The sequence below is a fragment of the Malania oleifera genome, chromosome 2 (assembly GCF_029873635.1).
Source record: "Malania oleifera isolate guangnan ecotype guangnan chromosome 2, ASM2987363v1, whole genome shotgun sequence".
NCBI classification, from domain to species: Eukaryota; Viridiplantae; Streptophyta; class Magnoliopsida; order Santalales; family Ximeniaceae; genus Malania; species Malania oleifera.
In genome coordinates this window covers 90,314,188-90,335,437 of record NC_080418.1, presented here as the reverse complement: position 1 = coordinate 90,335,437, position 21,250 = coordinate 90,314,188, and the positions used below count along the sequence as shown (strand labels likewise).

Sequence of the window (21,250 nt, the reverse complement as noted above, 5' to 3'; positions counted from 1 at the left end):
GGTATTTATGTAGGAAATCTTCTGTTTGAAAAATCGTTCATTGAAATTCTTTAGAAAATGAATTTTTGAGGTTTGAAACATAATTAACCCGCCAGGGATGATCAATCAGAAACAAAATCCCAAGGTTCTTTTTGGAAAATGTTCTCAAGTGTTAGGCTTAGAGTATCTGCAATGGGGATGATCAATCATGCACAAAATCCTGAGATTCTTTGGCCATTTTTTAGATTACCGGATTTGAAGCTCAAAAACTAGTGCCTCAATTGGTTCCTAGGGTCAGCTGTCCCAGTTTCTGATCAAGACAAGAATGGTTCAGCCAAAGATGCCTAAGGGTTATTCAAAAGCCTATTGCAGAAGATGAGTTTGAATGAATGCTTTTTGTGGCCATGTGTATGCATGTTACTAAATTGTGTTGTTAGAATGCAGGGACATGTTGCAATATATACATGAGGATGCATGTTACATGGCTTGTATGAATGCCACTACTTATAATGTGAATGCCATTTCTTAAATGTATGAAATGCATGAGGATGCATGACCTTTCTTTCTCCAATGTGACTGTAGTCAAGCACCCAACTCCTGATTTTGGTCATGCTTTTGATTTCTAGTTTGACATGAAGGTATCTAACTTGGCCCAAATGAGACCGAACGTGAAGTATGCCCTTGTTAAATTAATCTGTCATTGATCTTGGCCTCATTTTAGATCCCAACAAGTGCTCAAAGTCTGCCCAAGTGTTTTCTCATTACTGATCTTGTCCTGCTTCAACTTCCAAAGGGTGTTCGAAATCTGCCTCAGTTTTTTTTATTGTCATTGATCCTGGCTGCATTTCAGATTCCAATAGGTGCTCAAAGTCTGCCCCAATTTTTCTTGTCATTGATCCAAACTGCATTTCAGATTCCACCAAGTGCTTAAAATCTGCCCTAGTGTCAAGAATTCTCAATTCTTTTGACTGTCTATTTTTTGAGGGGTTTGAAAGTCGATATTATTTTCATTAATAAAAACGATTATGCATTTACAACATCATTTTGCTGACTCAGGGTATCAGACAATGCAAAATAATTGTTTTTCTATGTTCAGAAATTATTTTGGGAAGAGGGTAAACTTGACACCACTGCCTCCTTGTCATGATGCTAACGTTAATTTATGAAGCCAAGTCAACTCTTCCCTTTTCATAAACTGCCTTAGTTTCACCGAAAAGAACTCACTCCTCCTTTTGACGCTATAAGACCGACCGGTACTCTTCGTTCATTTGTTTGTCCATGACCCGATTGGGCATTGTTCATGTTTTGAGCTCTAGATGGTCTTTAAGACTTGGGATGAGACATTGGCTTTAAGGATGAGAGCTTTCAAAAGGAAGGAAAACTAAAGCTCAAAATCCCGTCCTTGGATGACGTGTTTTGCCCCAATTTGGGGTTTTTTCTAGGCATTAACCGAGCTCGTCAATTTGAACAAGGTGCCTACGTATATTTATATGATCAGGTCATTACGTAGTTCAGACTCAATATTAAGTCTGAAAAATCATTTGAGACAACAACGTATGCCAATCTGGTCAGGCCTTTTCATTTGGGTTGTAATGTAGGCTGTGGGTATTGGTTAAAGAAGAAAGGGTGCATAAGGCCCGAACTTATAAACTTTTCCAAAGGGTGAATTTGGCTAAATATAAAAAATAACGCATGTCCTTTATTTTTCCTTTGCTTTGATTTTTTTACCTTTGTTCTTTTTCCGCATTTCCCTTTTTGGTGAGGGAATCGTGCCTCCATTTATTCCTTTAGACTTTGTGTGGGACCTGTCTTTTCAAAACTGCCCCTATGTTAGGTGTGATCATTTGGCAAATTTAAACAAAAGACTAAACATTTTTAGTCTCAACAGGCATAACAAGGGGTATTTTCTTTCTTTAATTTTTAGGTAGCGAAAAAATGACCTGCCGTCCTTTTGGCATTGCGTTATTGCCTCGCGTGATTTGCCTAACCCTTGAAAATACCAACTCGGTTTAAATTTGGGAAATGACTTTTGAATAAAATGGCTTAACTTTTAAGCTCAAAAGGGTTTTCCTAGTGATAAGCAAATTTTCCTTTTTTTGGATTTTTAAGGGAAAATTGGTCGGCCGAAAATGGTCATCTGTCATTTAATTAAAACATGAACACATAGAGGGCGTATGGAGTGACAATATAATCAATTTATTGCTTTATTTTGAGAGTGTACAAGGCCTCTAAGAATAATATTTCTTTACAGCATCATCATAATTAACAGGGTGCAGGAAGTCAGTTTCATCCATGTCTGCCAGCAAAAGGGCGCCTCCTGAGAATGCCTTCTTTACCCCGTAAGGCCCTTCATAGTTAGGTGTCCACTTACTATGGGGGTCCGTATGGATCGGCAAAATCTTTCTCAGTACTAAATCCCTTTCCCGAAATTGTCGAGGTCGCACCTTCTTGTTGAATGCCCTCATCATCCTTTTTTGGTACAACTACCCATGAGCCATGCCAATCATCCTCTTTTCTTCAACCAGGTTCAACTGATCATACTGAGATTGTATCCATTCCACTTTGGTCAACTTTGCTTCCTTCAGGACCCATAGGGACGGGATTTCAACTTCTATTGGGACTACAACCTCCATCACATACACTAGTGAGAAAGGAGTGGCTCTTGTGGAGATTCGGATTGTGGTCCTATATGCCATTAGGGCGAAAGGGAGCTTGTTGTGCCAATATTGGTAGGTCTCCATCATTTTTTCCAAGATACTCTTGATGTTCTTATTGGCTGCTTCCTCTACCCCATTCATCTGTGGTCTATAAGGAGCCGAATTGTGGTGCCTAACCTTAAACTGATTACACAACTTTGTCATCACTTCGTTGTTTAGGTTTCTGGCATTGTTTAAGATTATCCTTTCAGGAACCCCATATCAGAAAAATCAACTCCCTTTTTATGAAGCGATTGACCACATTCTGCGTGACGCTGGAGTATGAGGCCGCCTCTACCCATTTTGTGAAATAATCAATAGCCACAAAGATGAAATGGTGCCCGTTGCTGGCTTTCGAAGTAATCGGCCCAATCAAGTCCATATCCCAGGCCAAAAAGGTCCAAGGTGTGGATAGGACGTGGAGTGGTGCTGGTGGAACTTGCATCCAGTCTCCGTAAACTTGGAATTTATGGCACTTCCGTGCATACTCAATGCAATCCCTTTCCATGGTCATCCAATAATATCCATTCCTAATGATTTTCCATGCCAACGAGTGACCCCCGACATAAGTACCACAGACTCCCTCGTGGACTTCATGCATGATAAGTCGTGCTTCCCACGCTTCTACACAACATAGAAGGGTCATATCGTGGTTCCTTTTGTACAACACCTCACCGTCCAAGAAGAACCCCATGGCCAACCTCCTGATCGTCTTTCGATCATTGCTGGTTGCTCTTTCAGGGTACTCATTTTGCTAGATGTATGTCCTAGTATTGTGGAACCAAGGCTAGCTTCTTCTACCACTGCACAGTGAGCGGGCTCTGACTGCATTCTGATTTGAATTGGATCAATCTCTACTCCAAGTTCTACTTTGATCGAGGCCGCTAGGGTTGCCAGTACATTGGGAATCAAATTGTTTTCCCTTGGTAGGTGGGAGAAACTGATGCTATCAAATCCTTTGATCATCTCCTGAATGTACTCTTGATATGACATCAATTTGGAATCCTAGGTTTCCCATTCTCCCGTCACCTGATAAACAACTAAGGCTGAGTCTCCCTTCACGACTAACTCTTTGATACCTCAGTCTTTGGCGGCCTGCAAACCCAATATACACGCTTCATATTCTGCTATGTTATTGGTGCACGAAAAAGTCAACTTGGCTATGATTGGATAATGTCTCCCTCCTGGTGATATGAGTAAGGCTCCTATTCTATGTCCCCATGGATTGACCGCCCCATCAAATAACATCTTCCATCCTTAGTAATCTTATTCTTCTTGTATTATCGAATCAATATCCTTATCCGAGAAGTCAAACTCCATAGGCTGGTAATCCTCCACAGCTCTATCTGCCAGATACTCTACAATGACGCTTCCCTTAATAGCCTTTCGGATTATATAGGTGATATCATATTCAGTCAACAACATCTGCCACTATGCAACCCGTCCTGTCACTACAAGCTTGTCGAATACAAACTTGATTGGGTCCATTTTGGAAATCATCTAGGTTGAGTAATACAATGTGTATTGTCTCAGCCTACTGACCACCTATACTATAGCGTAACATGTTTTCTCCAAGTCTGAGTACTTAGATTCATATTCTGTGAAATTTTTTTTTAGGTAATAAATGGCCCTATCCTTTCTTCCTGAGTCACCACACTGGCCCAATACACAACCCAAGGAATTCTCCGATACTGCCAGGTACAGAATCAGCGGCCTTCCGGGCACCGGGGGTACCAATACTAGGGGGTTTAGGAGGTACTCCTTTATTTTCTCAAAAGCTTCTTGGCATTCCTCATTCCACCTCTCTGGGTTATTTTTCCTTAATAACTTAAATATGGGTTCACAGGTGGAAGTCAATTGGGATATGAATCGAGCTATGTAATTGAGCCTACCCAAGAAAGTCTGTACTTCCTTTTCAGTCTTGGGGCTAGGCATTTCTTGAATAGCTTTAATTTTGACAGGGTCAACCTTGATCCCTTTCTCACTTACTATGAACCCCGACAACTTTCCTGAGGTAGCGCCAAAGGTACACTTTTCCGGGTTCAGCTTCAACTAGCATTTCCAGAGCCTTTTAAATAACTTCTCCAGGTTCGTCGCATGGTCACCTCCATTCCGTGACTTGACGACCATGTCATTTACATACACTTCAATCTCTTTGTGCATTGATTCATGGAATAAAGTCACCATAGCTCTTTGGTAAGTAGCTCTGGCATTCTTTAGACCAAATGGCATGACCTTATAACAAAAGGTCCCCCATAATGTGACAAAAGTGGTTTTTTCATTATCCTCAGGGGCCATCTTGATCTGGTTATATCCCAAAAAACCATCCATCAATGAAAATAAAGCGTGCCCCACTATGTTGTCTACCAGAATGTCAATGTGCGGAAGCGGGAGATTATCTTTGGGGCTAGCTTTATTTAAGTCCCAGTAGTCCACACAAACTCGCACTTAGCTATTCTTTTTTTATTATTGGGACAATGTTAGTCATCTATTCAGGATATTGCGCCACCTCCAGAAACCCGGGCTCAATTTTTTTTTGCACCTCCTCCTTTATCTTAAGCAACATTTCCTGCCACATTCTCCTTAACTTTTGCGTTACCGGCTTCGAATCTAGGTAGAGGGGAATTTTGTGGGTTACCAAATCTGTGTCTAGACCCGGCATATCCTGATATGACCAAGTGAACACATCTCGATATTCCTTTAACAATTTAACCATTTTGCTCCTTTCCTCACCATTCAGTAGTGCTCCAATCTTCACCTATTTGGGCTCTTCTTCAGTTCCCAGGTTGATTATAGTGGTGGGGTCACTACTGGTTAGTGTTGGTTTTTCATCTAACTTCAACATTCTCTCTATTTCAGGGGATAAATTCATCTCACCTTCTTCAAATTCGGTTTCACGGATTATGTTTTCAAAATTAATGTCAATTTCTTGACCAAGGGTACTGATGTTATTATCTCCCCTATTCTTGTATGAAGTCTTAGCAAACAAATTTTGACAACTAAGCTCAGAAAGCAAACGAATGTCAAGAAATGCATAATCCTTTTCATTAATTGAAAACAAACTGGCCAGGTCTAGATTGCCTTGGGATTACAAAATGAAAATTTTGAAATGGAAAGTTAGAAACAATAATAAAAATCATTACATGAATAAAATAGGAGAATAAAAAGAGCTCTAATTGTGTAGTTCCTCTCTTGGCTTAAGATGGTGGACCCGTTTTTCTGAGGTGTCTAGGGAAGCCTCTAAATCTAGCACAAATATGCTTAGTTGTCTCATCTCTGTTTCGAGATCAACTTGACTACTCTTAACAAAGGTTTATTTAATGGACAGGACAATCAACTCCAAGTGGGAACTGGCTTCACCGGTAAGCTTCTCCATCCTCTGCTTTTTCTTTTCTAGGGCTCTCTTCTTTCGATTTATGGAAGTGGGCACATAGTCGAGGCTATACCTGTCCTTTGCCTCCTTAAGAAGTAACAGCCTTTGGATCCCTTGCAAGTGCTTTCCAAGCCCCTTTCCCAAGCAGTATCCTTGTCTAATCATCTTCGTGGCCATCATAAGTGCAGTGAGGGAAATTCGAGGTCGAGGAATGGGGAATCCTTCTATTACAATTGTGGCATTGATAACCTTAAGTGTCTAGAAGGAATCTTCAAGAGCTTCTTCTGCAGCTTCCACATAGGGGGCAGAAGAGGGCTTAGTGATCATTACATTAGTTTTGTCGTATACACAGACCAGCTTGTTTTCCACAACAAACTTCACCCTCTGGTACAGTGATGATGCAACTGGCCCAGTATTGTGAGTCCAAGGCCTCCCCAGCAAGCAACTGTACGACAGATTGATGTCCACAACCTGAAAAGTGACGTCAAAAACCACTGGCCCGATTTGCAGCGAGATCTCAATGGCTCCTACTGATTCCCAATGGATTTCGTCAAATGCTCTTACTTCCAGGTTGTTTTGTCTAACATATGAACAGTCCACAGGCAACTTCCATAATGTGACCAAAGGCATGACATTTAGTGAGGATCCATTGTCAATTATAATTCATGCTATCATGTGGTCCTTACACTTGGCAGATATGTGCAGCGCTCTGTTATGACCCCTCCCTTCCGGCGAGATTTCTTCATCAGCAAAGGTCATGTAATTGGTCGCCGCTTAGCTCCCAATCACATGATTAAAGTTGTCAATGCTGATGTCTCGGGGGGATATAGGCCTGATTAAGGGCCTTCAATAGAACTTCCTACTGGGCTTCCAAGCTCAGTAGCAGCAACAAGATAGAGATATGGGTGGGCATCTTTTTAAGCTGGTCCACGATGCTGTATTCACTGTGTTTAATTATTTTCAATAATTCCTCAGCTTCCTGAGGCTAAACCGGTTTCTTCAGGCTCCTGTTCTGTTCTTCTTCTTGGCCAGACTGCACTTTCTCTAAAACCTCCGGCGTGTAAACCCTTCCACTCTTGGTTATTGCTCTTGCTTCCGCCACACTTCTGGTTTCTCCTTCAGTGCGCACCTCACAATTGTACCTCCACAGTACCACTTGGGTATTGTGGTACTCAAAAGGGTGAGGGACTGAGATTACCACTCGAGCTGGTGTTTCTGGGACCTGCGGAGTCATTCCTATGGTAGGGATGACTTATTTGTGAATTGGGGATGGTCATATTCCTCAATATCTGAAACTTCATTCATTTTCTGAATACGGCCAACTTCCACCTGTTTGCTGTCAATCAAGCTACTCAGGAAAGCCTGGAAAGTCCCATATTGTTGTATGGATCCGTTTACCATGTTTTGGCACGCACATGGGGTGCCTTCAAGGTAGATAGCTTTTGGTTCAGCTAGGCCTACTGCTATCTGCTTACCATATACCCAGTCCAATGTCATCTATTCCCATTCCCTTTTCGACTTCTCCCAGTTTCTTCTTCAACCATCCCGACATTGTCTTTCCCGTGATTAAGTAGGGGGTTTTCCTGAATCCCTTCTTGTTTCCTGTCAAATTCCAACCAGCCAGCATGCCTCAGATCCTGCACCTTGTGTTTGAAGGCCTAGCACTGGTCAATAGCATGCCCTGAAGAATTAGTGTGGTATGCACAGCGGGCCTCGGGATTATACTAGTGCGGGGGAGGGTTGGTGAGAGGAATCTCCAAAATGGTAGATATCATTCTTCTCTCTAACAACTGAGGGAATAAATCAGCGTAAGGCATGGGAATTGGGTCCACCCTCCAAAAATTCCTAGGTGTATTCCTCGTGTGGGTCTACTGGTTCGAGCAGACTGGTATGTTTGGCTGGGCTAGCGCAGGCAAGGGGGCCACAAACTGGGGCCTAATGCCTCCGTATGATGCTTGATTCCCCGCTGGTTCTACTACAAAGTTTTGGTTGGGCCATTGAGTTCGTCCCCTAGGATTTTTCCTGTTAGATGGTCCTTGAACCATCTGGGCTTCTTCATCCTTCTTCTTGTTGGTCAATTTCCTACTTGGACCACTCTCTGTGCTACTTTCTCTGACATGACCTACTTTAATGTCAGCCTCGATCCTCCCCCCTGTTGCGACTATGTCCATAAATTCATGGGGAGTCACTCCCCTCAGATGTCCTCGGTAGGGTTCTTTTAGGGTACTAACAAAAAAGGAAATTGCTTCCCGGTCACCCACCAGAGGGTCGACTTGGATTGCCATGTCTCGCCATCGGTAGGCGTGCTTTCTGAAGGTTTTGGCAAGCTTCTTCTCCATTTCTAGTAGGGTCATCCAATCTGGGGCCATTTCCATGATATGTCGATATTGGGCTACAAAGGCGGTGGCCATATCTCCCCATGTGTGGATCAGTGTTTTGTCTAGGTGGATGTACCACTTGGTTGTCGTTCCTGTCAAACTGCTCCAAAAATAGTGTATTATTAGCTTTTTATAATTAGAGTATGTGGCCATCATCTGGCAACATAGCCGCAGGTGGGTTTGAGGGCATTAAGTTCCATCAAACTTTTCAAACTCAGACACTTTAAACTTTGGTGGGAGCACCACCTTGGGTACCTAGCACAGATCCGAAGGATTGACAGAATTGGACACGCGGGTAACTTCGATGGCTCTTAATCGCTCTTCAAGCTCGTCACAGCGGTATTCAGTTGTGCTCTTGCCTGTTCCTACAACTGCCGTCATTGCTGGAGGCATCCCAATTCCCAGAATTGGTGTTGTTGGAACGAAGGTGGTTGCACTCGGAGGCGGTCCCTCGAAGATAACTAGTGGCGGTCCAGATGACTGCCCATGGATGGGTGTAAAGCCTGGAGAATGGATAGGATTCGTGTCTGCTTCATGGTCCTACCCTTTAACCATCTTTCCCTTGCTTAGTAGCAAGTCCATTATTCCTTTCATTTGATTGCTCAGTTCCTCTTGTTCTTGTTCGATGCCCAGGACACAGCTTTCCAACTGTTCCGCCATTACTTTTGCTTTTCCGCAAGTGTTGTAGGGGTGCATAGTTGTCTCAATTTTTTCGATCCTCAATCATGCCTTTTCCTCCCTTGAACATGAAACCCACATCTTTCAGGATAAATGTATGATATGCTATGAATGTTGATTATGCACTTAACTTGCGTAATTAGGTGCTTTAATTCGTGCATTGAGACTTATATTTTTAATTAACTACCTAATTACTCTCAATATTCTAACACAGTGTCCTATTTATAATATCTAGGTTTTATTGAGTAATTTATGAATTTTTGGCATTTTTTTATAGCATGAAAATTATCAGAAGCTAAAACCGGCACCAATTCGTAATTCATGCATAATTTTTTCGTCCAAGCCCCGATCGAGATGATTCAAAACTCTAGAGAAAGATGAGAAGTTTATCTACAACTTCTGTGTTTTGAGCCCTTGAGAGAAATAGGCTCCAGAAGAATCCAAATCACCCTTGTTCGTTGGGAAACAAAAAGAAGGAAAAGAAAAAAAAATGAAAATCCTACCTTGACGTGACCCGGCCATGAAGCTGGGTCGAGTCCTTTGGTCCGGGTGCTTCTTAGGCTCGCTGGGCATAGGGCAGTTCCCCCTCCCCTTTATAAATTTCTTTTTTTTTTCTTCTCTTTTGAACGGACCCCCATCTCCTTTTCCCTTCTCTTCCCTTTCTCCTTCCTTTTCCTACAACTCTCGAATCCTCTCTGCCATAGTCGACAACCCTTCTTCTTCTTCCTTCTCCTCTCCCTCTACAATCCTCTATGCCATAGCCAACATCCCTTCTTCTTCTTCCGCCTCCTTCCTTCCCCTTATTCCTTCCTCTCTTTCTCCCTTACTCCCGATACTCCCTTTGCTGCTTCGTCCTCTTGGCTCCCCACTACGGCTATCCATTCTACCCGAACCACCCTGCTGCAACTCCTTATTATCTTTCTAACAGCTACTATTGTAGTTGGCTGGTGTTGCTTCTGTAGTTGGCTAGACCCGAAGCTCTTTCCTTACTGTGCTGCTACTCAGCCGAGACTTCCAAAGCCCTTGCTATCTCACGTGCTCCTGCAACTTCAGCCACCTGAAGTCCTCTAGAAGACTTGTTGGGTGCTGCTCCATGTCCACAGTTGTTCCACCCGAGCCACAACTACTGCATGAACCCCACGGCCAACCACTATTCCCCCCCCCCTCTCTCTCTCTCTCTCTCTCTCCCTCTCTTCCTCTTTTTCTTTCTTTCTCTTTTCTTTAGTTTTAGTTTGTTCTTAGATTATTAACTGAATATTTGTCATATTTTATTTTTTAGTAGAATTTAATTAAAATTTTAATTTTGTTTCTTTTACCTTGTTTTGGTATTTTTAATAAAGTCAATCTCTTTTTCCTTTTCTCAGTATTTATTTAGTGTTCGGTTGAGTGTTATGTTTAGACTCGGTTTGATCTCCTAAATAAATAAATAAATATTTTCTTCTTAGGATCTAGATTGGTTATCTTGTTAAAAATTGAATCTTTGTGAGTTTGATTTAATTTAAGTTCGGTTTAATTGGAGTCCATTTTTTGTGTTTAATTATTGTTTAGTAGTTAAAGTTCTAATTTTGAGTCTGAGTTCTTGATTACGCTAAAAATCTGGTGTTTATTGAAACTGTATTCAAACGAGTTTATTTTAGTTGTGTGTTTAATTTACGTATTAAAGTTATCTTTTCTAATTCAAAGCGTGTTTCAATTCTTGTTCGGTTGTTAACATAGGATTTCCGTTTCTCGTTATTAAATTCAGTGCATGCTAGGATTAGGATTTAATTTGCATGTTCATTAATTTGTCAAAAGAAATCTCAAACAATCCTGAAAACCCGAATCTGAACTAAGTTCAGTAATTTTTTATTTTCGATTGAAAATACATAAAAATTTGAAATTAAACCGCATTCCCCGAGGAGACGATTTGATCGTTGGGCTGAATATTACACGACCGAACTCTTATACTTGGGATAGCTTTCAAACTGCTCATTTTTCGAGTGAGTCATGTTTTTGGCGCTGTTGCCGGGGAATGTCGGTCTTAGTCTCAAATTAGTGTTTTTCTTGTCATTTTAATTGGTCTCATGAAAAAGAAAAAAAAAAAAGAATTGAGCTTTGAAAAAAAAAAATTATGGCTGCACCTGCACCAAACACGCTTATGGACTTTTTGTAGCTTCAATACACCATTGCACCATCTTACACTGCCTTACCTAATGACGAACTTAATTTCATGATGTAGCGCAGGAGGAAGTCGTTGCTACCTCAGTTCTACGGGATGGAATCTGAGTGCCTTTATCAGCACCCGACAGAGTTCGAGTTGACTTGCATTATTTTTTTCTCTCGTGCTAGAACTAATGAATCTACTAGACTGCGTTTATTTCTTGCCTCTTTGAAAGATAGGGCGTAGATGTGGTTTAATTCTTTGAGACCTCACTCTATCTCTAATTGGGTTGATATGGAGCATGAATTTCTATATAGGTTTTGTCCCTCACAGATAACTCAATTTTTGCAGGAACAGATCATTCAATTTATACAGAAGGGTGACGAGACTTTTCGGGCTTGCTGGGAGAGATTTAAGGATTTGCTAAGTACTTGTCCACATCATGGATTTGAATCATGGAGGTAAGTTCATTGTTTCTATATAGATCTTACTCCTAATTGCGAGCGCTTTGTCCAAACCATGTGCGATGGAGAACTCTTCAGCAAGGAACCGAATCAGGCACTATCATTCTTTGATTACCTAGCTGAAAGTGTCCTACAATGGAACACACGATACAATCAAACACCTATGACAGTACAACCTATCAGCACAATCAGTGGTGGAGATAAATATGAGCCAACATATTACCTAGACACTCTTTTGCCTCAGTATTAGCCACAATAGACCCCTCAGAGCTATGCGCCACTAGGATTTCAATCTAATGCAGCACCTGCTCAACCGGGGATGTCTCTTGAGGATGTCTTGTAGCAATTCATGCAAATTCAAATCAATCAGTATACTCAGGACATAAATGAATTGCAGGACACCATTAATGTGATAAGCACACAGTTGGATATCTTAGAAAAAGAGGAATTTCCAGTGAAACCTTAGCCTAGTCCTTAAGAATACCAACAGCAACAACAACAAATTCATAATGTTTCCCTTAAGACAGCAGAAGCCGCCATTACTTTGAGAAGCGGGAAAGAAGTTTACCAACCTGAGATGCTCATCAACAGACAACCAGTTGTCTCAGCATTTGAAATTATGGCTGAAACAGATGAAATCCAAGGAAAAGCAGAGGAAGCGGGCCTAGAAGTGAAGCAGTCAGTTAATGAGGCAGCTAATACTAATAAGGAGGACCAACCTATGATACCTTATCCTCGAAGTTTGGAAGTCGTGGAACAGTTACTCCCGACTGGAATAAATGTCAAGGAGTCCAATGTCGAAGCAAATCCCCATAGTGGTAAAATCATTGGTACACCCGATAAAGAGGGTGAACAGAATGGTGAATGTTTAACTTTCAATGAACCAGGTAAAACTTTTAATGATAATGCTTTTGAAGAACTAAAGGTAACTGTTCTAACAACTTTTCCTCGAAAACCAACTCGTAAAGAAGTAAATTTCCTAAAAAATATGTTGAATAAAGATTATTTCTTGTTAAAACAAGAAAGTCAATCTGCACATGTATTGTCTAGTATTTTGAAGAGCATTAATTCATTTGAGGCTGACTCTCGTGCAGGTATGCAGAATAATTCATTGTGGCATCTCAAATTTGGAGATTCACCAGTTCAATTTATAGACCTGCACCCACCAGACGAAATTCCTCTAGAGCTTCCGGTAGACAACTATGATGTTTTTCTTTCTCTTCTTTTCATTTTGTTTTGCCTTATTTTATTTTTAGTTAATTTTTCGATACATTTTCTTGTAGTTTAGTTTTTCTTTTCCATTACTTCTCCACCCAGGTACGCCTTACTTCTCTCGTGCACAGTTTTTTTATTTCCCCTATGCTTTCACATTGAGGACAATGTTCCACTTTAGTTGGGGGGTGAGCATTCGCATATGACACTATGCATGTATACTTGTTGGGCTTTATATTAATTAATAAAATAAAATATAAAAAAATTAAAAAAATTAAAAAAAACAAGACAAAAAGAAAAAGCATTGAGGATAAATGATTATGCCATGATTAACACTGACTTATACCCTTCACATACTTGCATATAACCTAAGAATTATACACTTGAGTCATTTATGAGTAGTTTCTCTTTATATGACTTTGTAACTCTATGAAGAATTGATTGGTAGTACACTCGTGTTAATCTGGCTATATAAACTCTTGTATTTACATGACATCTCACGAGACCGAATAGATACATTCACGTGATTCATTGCACTTAGGATTCCATGTGAGCATTGAGAGAACATACGTGGCGACTATGACACCTTGTGAGATATCCTTGAACTATTTATCATCCTTTTGAGTGTTAACACCAAATCAAAGTTCACAAAACTCAGTTCTCTTTCTTCTGGACAATTCTTTGTACACTAGTCTCTGTTTTTTATTTGCTAGCCTAAAGGTGACATCCAGTGGGGAGATAGAAACCTAGGTTTTATAGCCTACTCAAGATGTGAAGGCTAAGCCACTTCTAGAAATAAACTTAATTCATGGACCACTGTTCGAGCTTAATTCCTATTGATGGTATGAAGACAACAAAAGAAGTGTAATGATTGTCCTAATTGACCAAGAAAAGACAAAAATTAAAGAATAAGCAGAAGAAAGAATAAGAAAAATAGAAATGCACATGAAATGAAATGTTAATACCTGCTCTACATAAATACCACAAAAGGTTAAGGACAAGACACATGTTCTCCACGTATGAAGATTCTTCAACCATTTAATGCCTCAGATGTATTCACGTTAAGCTTGCGAATAAGTTGATCTAGGGTGGTCTTTGTTGGATATGGCGAGTAGGTGAGAAGATGCTAGGGTGAAGGACCCGAATCCTTTTCAGACTAGTCCACTCCATACATTTAGTGTTTGTTCCTTGCAATATGTTGGATGTTTGATTACAACACTCCTCCTCACATATGACAAGTGAACTAATTGTTTTTGAGTTTTTTTTAGGGTATACTAGTTAGGCTGAGTCAAAATGACCATTCTGTAGTTGTCCATTGGTATCCTAGGTGTAATGAGTCACACATATCACACACTCCTTGAGAATTCACCTATTTATACTCGAACTTATATGGCTGCATTAACTCTGAATTGTACCGTTGGTTAACTTCATGTGAGTATATTGTTCTTAATTGTTATATAATAATGAAACTTGCATGAGTGACATGCTTCGGAGTTGTGTGCATTGAATATGAACGAACTTGTGTCAAATTCAATTATATTCATGTACGTGAAATGGTATGATTGTATTGCATGGGCATTAATTTCATGTTTTCTAGAGTTAGTATTCGTGGATACCGCCCTGAAATTCATTCATGTTATTTGCTAGAGACTAGAAAAACGTTAGTTGAGGGGTGTGATTACGCGCTTCACTTGCGTAATTAGGTGGTTTCTTCGTGCATTGGAGCTTATAATTTTAATTAAATACCTAATTGCTCTCAATATTTTAACATGGTGTCCTATTTATAATATCTAGGATTTATTGAGTAATTTATGAATTTTTGGCATTTTTTTATTGCAGGAAAATTATCAGAAGCTAAAACCGGCATGAGTTCGTAATTCATGCATAATATTTTTGTCCGAGCTCCGATCGAGATGATTCAAAATTCTGGAGAGAGATGATAATATTATCTACAACTTTCGTGTTTTAAAATTTGAGAGAAATGGATTCCATAAGGGTCAAAATCACCCTTGTTTTTCAAGAAACAAAAAGAAGGAAAAGAAAAAAAAATGAAAATCCTACCTTGATGTGACTCGGCCATGCAGTCAGGTCGAGTCCTTTGGTTCGAGTGCTTCTTGGGCTTGCTGGGCATAGGGCAGTTCCCCCTCCCCCTTATAATTATTTTTTTCTTCTCTTTTGAACTGACCCCCATCTCCTTTTCCCTTTTCTTCCCTTTCTCCTTCCTTTTCCTACAGCTCTCGAATCCTCTCTACCATAGTCGACAGCCCTTCTTCTTCTTCCTTCTCCTCTCCCTATGCAAACTGCTCTGCCATAGCTGGTAGCCCTTCTTCTTATTCCTTCTCCTTCCTTCCCCTTCTTCCTTCCTCTCTTTCTCCCTTACTCCTCGTACTCCCTTTGCTGCTTCGTCCTCCCAGCTCCCCAATGCTGCTATCCATTCTACCCAAACCACCCTGCTACTCCTCCTTATTATCTATTTAACAGCTACTGATGTAGCTAGTTGTTGTTGCTACTGTAGTTGGCTGACCTAAAGCTCCTTCCTTGTTGTGCTGCTGCTTAGCCGAGACCTCTAAAGCCCCTGTTGTCTCACACGCTCCTGCAACTTTAGCCACCCGAAGTCCTCCAAAAGATCTGCTGGGTGCTGCTCCATCTCCACAGTTGTTCCACCCAAGCCACATCTACTGCGTGAACCCCACGGCCAGCCACTATTCTCTCTCTCTCTCTCTCTCTCTCTCTCTCTCTCTCTCTCATCCTCTCTCTCTCTCTCTCTCTCTCTCTCTCTCTCTCTCTCTCTCTCTTTTTTCTTTCTCTTTTCTTTAGTTTTAGTTTGTTCTTAGATTATTAACTGAATATTTGTCATATTTTATTTGTTAGTAGAATTTAATTAAAATTTTAATTTTGTTTCTTTTATCTTGTTTTGGTATTTTTAATAAAGTCAATCTCTTTTTCTTTTTCTCCATGTTTATTTAGTGTTCGATTGAGTGTTATGTTTTAGACTCGATTTGATCTCCTAAATAATATATATATATATATATATATATATATATATATATATATATATATATTCTTCTTCGGATCTAGATTGGTTATCTTGTTAAAAGTTGAATCTTTGTGAGTTTGATTTCATTTATGTTCAGTTTAATTGGAGTCCGTTTTTTGTGTTTAATTATTGTTTAGTGGTTAAAGTTCTAATTTTGAGTCTAAGTTCTTGATTGCACTAAAAATCTGGTGTTTATTGAAGTTGTATTCGAATGAGTTTATTTTAGTTGTGTGTTTAATTTACGTATTAAAGTTATCATTTTTAATTCAACACGTGTTTCAATTCTTGTTTGATTGTTAACGTAGGATTTCCATTTCTCGTTATTAAATTCAGTGCATGCTAGGATTATGATTTAATTTGCATGTTCGTTAATTTGTCAAAAGAAATCTCAAACAATCCTAAAAACCCCGAATCTGAACTAAGTTCAGTAACTTTTTATTTTCGATTGGAAATATGTTTAAATTTGAGATTGAATTGCATTCCCTGAGGGGACGATCTGGCCGTTGGGCTGAATATTACACGATAGAACTCCTATACTTGGGATAACTTCCGAGCAGCTCATTTTTCGAGTAAGTCAAATGACTATGTAAGCATGTATTTGTGTGTGACTAAGTGAATACGTGCAGCCTATGTACTTCGACCAAGGTTCTGAAAAAAATCATCATCATTTGATTACAAATTTTTATACAATTTGGTAGAAAATACAGAGAATTGTTTAATGGTCAATACGGATGCTAGATTTTGATTCCCCTGTCTACCCCTATCAACGCGGCTTGAACTTTTTAAAGCTGGCTCTGACCTTCTGAGTGCTGCACTGTCTACCTTATGCTTTAATGCACTGTATCGAGCTTCCCAGTATCAAGCCTTTTCTATGAATTGTTTCACTTTATCCAGTGCCTGGTTAAACGTTCTCCTCTTTTCATCCCACCGGCTGTCCAATTCTTGTATGCAAAGGGTTTTTTCTTTGATTTCAGCCTTGGTGCCTTTCCAGCATCTTGGACTTTCGGTTGAGCACAGCTTGGAGTGTCCGCCTCTCCTTTCTTAGGGCTACTACATTCTTTTCTGATAGCATAAGTTGAGTCTTCTTCCGTTTGACTTCATTACAGTAGAAAGCAACTAACTCTCCCTCTTTTTGTATGATCTGTTGCCCTTTTACTACTGTGCTCGTGACTTCTTTCTGTGCTGACTACCCTTCTTCTTTCGACTGTTCATTCACTACTGGAACTCTGGTTTGATTTGTGAGGACTTTTAGTACTTGCCTGACTTGTGGGTTCACCCTGTGGGTCCACCATAGTTCACAATCTCTTTGGGTGCTAGAATTCGGGCTATTAGATTCACAGCTTCTAGGAAACCGTATACTCTCAGACTTGCTATTGACTACACCTACATCGTATTTGAACCATGCACCTGCCAACCCGTGCCTCATGGGTATGAACTGAATGGCCTGCACCTGTCTTCTAAACATGGGGGGTGCATAAGCTATCGCTCCCTATGGTCCTAGCAGCGGTACCCATGGGAAGTTTCTGCACCTATATATCACATCGGGTCGATCCATCCAGGGTGCTTGCCAGACAATTCCTATGCTAACCAGATGGCTTAACCTCTCCTTCCACTCCGGGCGGCTGGCATGTTTTTCCCACTGAACTGTATCGAACTGGGCTAGCGGGAATTTGACTATCGAGAATATAGGGCAAAAGGACCCCTGACTGTACGGCAAGTGGCTCATTATCCAAACATACAACAATTGCACACAGCACGTCAACTTGACACGTCGCCTATTTTGAAAATTACGGGGAGATCGAAAGGTTTCTACCAGAATTTCATGGACTGGATTGATTCCTACTTTTACCTGTGCCACGGAAGATATGGTTGCAAGATCAATGGTCCCTAGCTCCTTCAAAAATATCACCAGGCCATAAATGGCTAGAGCTAGCATAGGTAGTGGAGCTTCTTCCCCGTCTTCCTTTTCCAATAACTCCTTTAAATAGAGCCAAGGGATTTTTGTGTCTTTTGTCCTTGGGATTTTAACCCCAGTGACATCATGCAGCACTTTCGCAAGGGATACCCTAGAGTCATGCAGATATACTTTGTATGGTGTAGGCGAGATGCAGCAACGAAGCGTATTCTTCAATTGTGGGGGCCAAATCTACCCTATCCATGGTAAAACAATAGTACACCAGATTCCAAAATTTCTCCAGAACCTTAATCACTTGGGAGTTTACTGATACGTGGAGCAAAAAGCCAATATGCCCGTATGCCTAAGAAAACTTCAAACGACGTTGAGGTGTCCACCCTTTCTAGATGCTCTTTAGCTCCTTCATCGGATTGGACCGAGTATTCAAGTTAACTGGGTCTAATACTTTGAACGCAGATTCCTTTCCCATATTGTCACCCCACTGCTTTTGTTGACTCTTGGAATATGTCTGGACTACCAATTATGTTTCTCGGTAGACTACTGGGCCCTCCATGGGTGATTTTGATTTTTCCCGGAACCTTAGTGAAGTATGTAGAATACCTACATGGATGCAATGTGTTAGTGACAAAATCACACAATTTGAAGCAATACATGCAGACACAATACCATGTGGAGAAGGGTGGAATTTCTGTCCCGGCCCCGGGGAAGGTATATGTACGAGGTTTTCTATGGCTCTATTCTAAGCTGATGATTTTGGATAAATGTGTGGTTAGGTTCTAATCCTTATCGATAACAGGTCCCTAGATTAAGACTTTATCCTCCCTCACAGAGGTCCAGACAAAGCTCGTGCTGAGCAGAGTGGTTCACGGGTCCCCATAAGCCCTGCCACATAGGGACAAATGCTATTAAAACCCTATCTAATCCTAGTAAGGGAAAGCCTAGGTATAGAGCTGTGAGAGTGTGTGAGTTCATCAGTTTCAGCGTACACCCTCTACCTCACATTCATCCATCCATTATTCAGAATTAAACACATGCTTTATTCACACAAATCATGGAAACAAGTGATCACATGCTTATCATCTCATGCTAAATCAAGGTATTCACAGTTAATCACATGCTAAAATAATGAAAAATCAAGAAAAGCCAAGCATTTATTCAGTCAATCATACTTACTATGGTTATTTGTGGAGTACCTACAAACGAACAAACATAACATGTACAAGACCGGGAAGGAGTAATTTAAAAAAGGCTTGTTAGATTTAGATTTTGGTATAATCCTCAATTAATCACTAGCTCGACTCTCAAGCTTCCATAGCGGAGTTGTCAAGCTGTCGCAACGTCCCAGACCTGCCAGAAACCACTTTGGCACAGGTGCGGCTGTGAATTGGGAAAGATGGGGTGAATTTTGTAAAAGATATTTTCGTGAAAAAATAATGTGTGATGGAGTCGCCACTAAACTTTTGGAGTGTGGTTAGAACACTTGATTGCTACCTTGTTAGGGGTAGAATCGGTCTGCGTCACCAGAATCGGGCTTGGGAGTACAGTTACGCGGGGGGAAGGTATTAGCACCCCCCACCCTTATGTGCTCGTTCTTACAAATGGTATCAAATTAATAAAAAATTATCCCAAAATAAATTTAATAAGCCTTTGAAAATTAATCCTTTCCAAAAATCAAAAAAAATGCACAAAACATATACCATATAAATATTTCCTCAGAACCGGGGCATATCGTACTCTGAAGAGCTCAATGTCTCCCATTACAATCATCAGGATGGAAATTTGAGAAAATAGTTAGGAAAATACACTCCCAGGATTTTTGAAATTTTTATAGAATTTTCTAAGTGAAAAGTAATACTCCAGGAGGTTTTTGGAATTTGTTTGAGATGGAAACAATTTTCTGGGCCTAAAAAATATTTTTGTGATTTTTCTAAGTGTGAAAACATTTTTTGTGATTTTTGTGATTTTTTTTAATATTTTTCCAGAACGTCAAAATAGCACAAAAAAAATTAAGACAAAAACTATGGAAATCAAAGTTTGAAAATATTTTTGGAATTTTCAAAAAACTTTGTGATTTTTCCGACATTTTTTTGTAGATTTTTGTGAACTTTTCAAACATTGAAATGATACTAAATAAATAAAATGAAGAAAATCGGTGCCAATCGGTTTGAAAGGGGTGAACCGATCAAACATTGACCGGTCCGGGGGAAAACCAGTTTAAGGTCTTGGTCGAGAGAAAATCAACATGCGGTGCCCACGGGGTGCATGTGTTAGCGTGTGTTTCAATGTGTGCATGCATAAATGTGCACGTGCATTGAGGGTGTGCATGCATGTGCATGAGTTGTGCACGCGCATGAGCATGTCACATGCATGACTATGTATGCATAAGTAGGTGAATGTGAGCATTGCATGCACATACATGCATGAGTGTGTATAAGAGTGTTACGTACATGCATGTATGTGCATGAGTAGGTGATGGTATATGGAAGTGCATGCATGTATGTACATGAATGTGTGTGAATGTATGTACATGCATGAAGGTATGAATATGTGGCATGTATGTGCACGAGTGTGTGAGTTTCTATGGATGAGTGTGGACATGCATGTGCATGAGTGTGTGAACGTATATGTTGCATGCATGTTCATGCATGAGTACATGAACATGTGCGTATGAACATGGTATACGTGCATGAATGCATGGATATGTGAGTGTGTGTATGTGAGTACATGCTTGAGTGTATGAATGTGTTGCATGTAAACATGTTTACATGTGCATGGGTGTTAGTGTGCATGAAGTGGGCATGTGCATGAGTTTTGTGCACAGATGTATGCATGAGGTGAGTTACATGCATGTACATGCATAAGTATATGAGTGTGTGTATTGCATGTACGTGCACGAGTATGTGAGTGTGTGTATACGAGTACAAATGCATGCATGCATGTGCATGAGTACATGAATGTGTATGTATGGGTGTGTTGCATGCATGTACGTGCACGAGTATGTGAGTGTGTATGTGTGGGTGTCGTGATTTTTGACATAAGAGTTGACAAATACTAACTCAGATATTTTTCAGAAATTTCCCCTCATTTTTCTAGAATTTTTGGTATTTTCCCAGAGTTTTGTGGATTTTATGGAATTTTGTGAATTTAAAAGGAACTATTTGAACATTCAAAATAATAATAAAAAGAAAAAATTGATAAGAACCGGTTTGGAGAGGGGGTAAGACCGGTCCAACGTTGACCGATCCAGGAGAGACTAGTTTAAGTCCGGTCAAGGCCAGTCATGGGGAGTGTGCCACATGTCCACAGCAAAGTGGGTGGAAGCACTCAGAGCTGGTTGCGCATGTGCCATCCTGTGCGTTCAAAGAATGCCAGGATCCG

The 21,250-nt window shown here is 40.3% G+C and overlaps 1 non-coding gene across 1 annotated transcript; it reads right to left on the bottom strand.

The window, feature by feature from the left end:
* Positions 1 to 11,585: 11,585 nt before the first annotated feature.
* On the bottom strand, positions 11,586 to 11,693 carry LOC131150024 (small nucleolar RNA R71). The gene has a single exon (XR_009135410.1). It is a non-coding gene; the product is annotated as a small nucleolar RNA R71 (small nucleolar RNA).
* Between the last annotated feature and the right edge of the window lie 9,557 nt (positions 11,694 to 21,250).